General features: G+C 35.7%; 1 pseudogene; it reads left to right on the forward strand.

Moving 5' to 3' along the window:
• Window positions 1-940: 940 nt before the first annotated feature.
• LOC130215065 (somatostatin receptor type 2-like) lies at window positions 941-1,776 on the forward strand (annotated as a pseudogene).
• The last annotated feature ends 2,677 nt before the right edge of the window (window positions 1,777-4,453 follow it).

Genomic DNA, 4,453 nt, shown 5'->3' on the forward strand with positions numbered 1-4,453 from the left:
TATTGGTATATATTTTTATTATTTATAACATTTGAAGACTGAAACCCAATTGTGTATGGGGTCAATTCGACACCAAAAAAACCCCCAAACAAACTTGGTTTGCTGAGCATGTATTGTCTAAAGGAACAGCGGCCACGAAATGGAACCAGACATTCATCCAAAGTGATGTGGGGGCCTGGATTGTAAAGAAAGGGCAATCGCTGGACCAACTTGTCCCATACATCCCGTATTGCATCGAGTTTGTCAAGCTCTCATCTGCCCTGCCTTGTTTCCTTATCATCAAAGCATATGATATGGGAGAAAACATGGAATGTCTTCAGAGACATGTTGGCTGGAAATATTGACCTTCCAGTCACAGCATTCCAAAGGCTTGCTTTTGCTTCTCCTTTGGAGTAGTACACTCCTGCCAAATGAGCAACCCAATATAGGCTTGCAAATCAGTCACATCAAAGTTTTTCCAGCTGTCCCCATAGACCTTCCTCTCCTCTAAGTTTGTCATTTCAAGTATATCATTTTCAACTAATGGTGTAATGAAAAGCTAAAATGCTGATTTTGGAACAATTTTGAATGACATTAGCCTCACTAAGTCTACCCCTGTCATTCAACTGGGAATCAATTTCCATTTTTGGAAGGTAATGTGTCTGCTGGTGGTTGAGAGACAACAGGACAGTTATAACTGTTGTATTACTACGACACAAATCGAGCTAAACGATTCATATATATTTTATATGTCTTATTTGCAGTAGTCACTGTTTTGTAAACACTCTTATGAGTTAAAATTCAGAACCTGACAAGACCAATACAGTCAAATGCGTAGGAGGATAGATTGGAATTATACCAAAGGTAAATTAAAATGTATCTTTGATACTTCTTTGTTTCTATTTGGAAAGACTTACCTTGTTATCTCCTGTGTGCTACAGAGAAGACATACCAAAGAGAGATGACTAACTCTACAGTGAACTTCACCACATCGGCAGCATCTACAAACTCCACAACTCAATTCATAGTGGCACAACAGATTATGGAAATATGTATGCACATCACCAGTTTCCTCATTGGTCTTCCTACACACTGCTATGTTATCTGGCTAATCGTCACAGGAACAGGGAATGGACTTGCATCTGAATTCTTTAACCTCAATTACTCACTTTCTGAGACTGGCAACTGTCTGAATAATTTGTTCGTAGTGTTGACCTTTTGGGGTTTCAGGTTTAATAACATTAAAAGAGTTTATGACAGGATTTGACTATCACCGGTCGTCCTCTGTTTCAGTGTCTGATGTGTGTTGAGCGCTACATGGCAGTGGTTCATCCTGTAACTTTCCTGAAGTACAAACCTCTCAGATATAGAGTGATCTGCTGCGCTGTGGCCTGGATAATCATTCTTGGCATCTGTTTGGTCTGCATGCTTGTGAAACCCTCAAACACAATGTTTTATCCATGGTTCTTTTTTATACAGTTCCTCCTCTTCTTCTCTGTGCAGTTGTTTTGTCTTGTGGCTGTTCTCGGAGCTCTGAAGCAGTCAGGACCAGGAGAGAGAAAGAAAGAGGAAAACCACATGAAGAGAAGAGCGTTTTACCTCATTTTAATTACTACTGTGAGCATGGTAATCACATACGTGCCACTCTGTCTCACAGGACTCTACTCCATTGTGTCAGAACTCTTTATTCAGGCAGTTTGGTTATTTTCTGTGATGTGTTATATTCTGGCTGGTTTTGTTCAGCCTGTTCTTTATCTGCACCGCATTGGAAAACTCTCCTGCACTTGTTCTTCATAAATCCTGCCACAGCTATCCTTGTACTTTTTAAATCCAGGATATTATGCAAAAGTTCTCAGACGACAGAAACGCACATTTTCACTTTTCCTTTCGTAAGTTTCAGCAGTTCAGAAGGTCATAGTGAAGCTTTTCCTGCACTCATAACTATTACGTTGATGAGTAGTGCTGTGAGTTTGGTTTTGAATAAATCATGTGATGAAATACAGTGCCAAGCCTCATTTTCCATCTCATTGTTTTCAAACGTTTGTCTAGGACGAGAAGACTGAACAACACTGTATTTTGCATCATATGTAAAGTAATGTTTGTAAGTTCAAGACCATTTCCCAAACGCATAAAAATTGCTTAATGAAATATAAATTTTGTTCTTTTTTCCCTTTTAACATTTGCATATCAAATGCTGAATATGACGTGTAGCAGATGAAGTCACACACATATATTCCTGTGACAGCAGTCAGTCTACAAAACAGCACAGAAATTTATATTCGCATCTAGAGAGACTGGAAATCCATTCTGCAGGTGACAAACTCCTTTTTTAAATTTCTTCTTGATTATACCTTTAATAATAAGCAAAACGTTTCACCTTTGTTTATCTGATAATGCCCAGAGGTCTGGGTTGAACTTAAGCTAAGTACTAACTACCAAGTACAACTGGTGAGAACTGGTTGAAATGCGTGAGACTTGAGACCTTCGTGGTAAAAAGAAAGAATGTTAAACACTGGCTACATTTACATGGACATCGGTAATTGAACTATTTGCCTTAATCTGAATAAGACAATAATATGATTAAGGCGTTTACATGAGTTGCTTTTTGAATGTATATTCATGATTCCATTTCATGTCTTTTCAGAAGTTTCATCTTTAATTTGTCGACTTTAACAGCAGTTTGACACTTTCATTTAGGATTATTTCATGCATGTCCCCCATGACAAACGAGATATTGCATGCAAGCAGGGCTTGACATTAACTTTCTTGATCACCAGCCACTGTGGCTAGTAGTTTTCCAACTTTACTAGCCACTCACCATTTTCACTAGCCACAATTTTGTTGTTGGGGAAATAATTTTATATGCATAAATTTAACTTTACCATGCTAAAATTACTTGGTTTAAATGTTGTGTTATGTCTACATGCCTCCTCGTTAATTAAAAAAAAATGTGTGTGTTGTGACCTTGCTCAGTGAGCATGAGCAAAAGTGCTCTCAAAGTGTCACATTGCAATTAGTTTTATCTCACAGTTCACAGTTTTATTTCACAGTACACACATTTCACAATTCACTTTTTAGGGCTCAACACCTTTTTTTTCTCTGGCCACACCAAACTAATTATTTCCTTGCCACAATCTTTAAATACTGCGTAAAAACAAGCAAAATATAACTTTTTATTCAACAAAAATGTTCTTAAAAAAGCTATTTTAAAACGTATCTAAAACTATACACAATAGTCTGTCCAGGCTAAAGGTCCCAGATCACCAGTTACTTACTAGAGATAAATAGAAAGTTAATCTCCTATTAAAGCTATTAAATGTTATTGTAAAGGATGATAATTAATAATAGCAAGCAAAAGAAAGCTGGTGAAAATATTCTGTTAATGTTGGGCATATTAATAATCTGTTCAAGAAATGGTTTAAACTAAAACGGCAACTGGAAAAAAAAAGAACAATAATAAAAAAAAAAAAAAAAAAAAAAAAAAAAAATATATATATAATATATATATATAATTTTTTTTTAAATAAATAAATGTTTATTTTAAATAAAAGTATTCTTGTTATTATACAATTATTATTCTAAATAATCTTAAATGTAACTGGCAAACAATGTTTAGACACAACTGCAGTGATATGCTAAGATCATTTAAGAAATCTTTTGCATAATATTCATTTCATTAAGAGGGTGCGCGGGTTCTCTACACACACGCTGAGATGTGTCAGTTTGCTTTTTGATTAAACACATTGCTTTCACCAGCGTTGGTTCACTTGCAGATAGAGAGTAATGTCTTTATTTCGGAATTACCACTCTTAATGAATACACTTGCATATGAAGTAAATCAAATCTCAATGCATTTACAGGGGCACTGGAGATTTTTAGTGGGGCACGTGTCCCAGTAAATTAGGTCTAGCGACGCCCCTGGGTCACACTTAATTTTGATGGTCTGTTTGTGAATTTAAGTAACATTGCAACTAATTCTCATTAGATTATAAATAGACTGTTAGGTTGGGGTTAGGGTAAGTTGACATGTACTTGCTAAGTTTCTTATAGTCAGTTACTGTAAATGTCTAGCAGTAGTATCAACAGATATTAAGCAGACAGTCTACTAATATTCAAACGGACCATCAAAATAGTGTTACCAATAGTAGCAACAGAAAACATTATTTTAAACTCGACTGAATATCATTACACCGACGTTTAAAAAAATGTCCTTTACAATAAACCTCCTTTATAGATATTGAATGCATAGCCTATGCATTTGTGTATGAGGTGTTCATTGAGTGCCACCTGTCACATTTTCTTGGTTTTAGGAATTCATCTTGTCGTGTGTTTGGTTTGTTTAGACGTATTGGTCTGTTTTGCATTCACATTTAAGTCTAACTGCATTAAAAATCATTTGATTTCAAGTCCTACTTCTTGTTAGTGTTCTATGAGCAATTTGTGAAGTTTCTTTATAAACCAATTTCGAGAGGAT

This window comes from Danio aesculapii, chromosome 21 (assembly GCF_903798145.1).
Source record: "Danio aesculapii chromosome 21, fDanAes4.1, whole genome shotgun sequence".
NCBI lineage: Eukaryota > Metazoa > Chordata > Actinopteri > Cypriniformes > Danionidae > Danio > Danio aesculapii.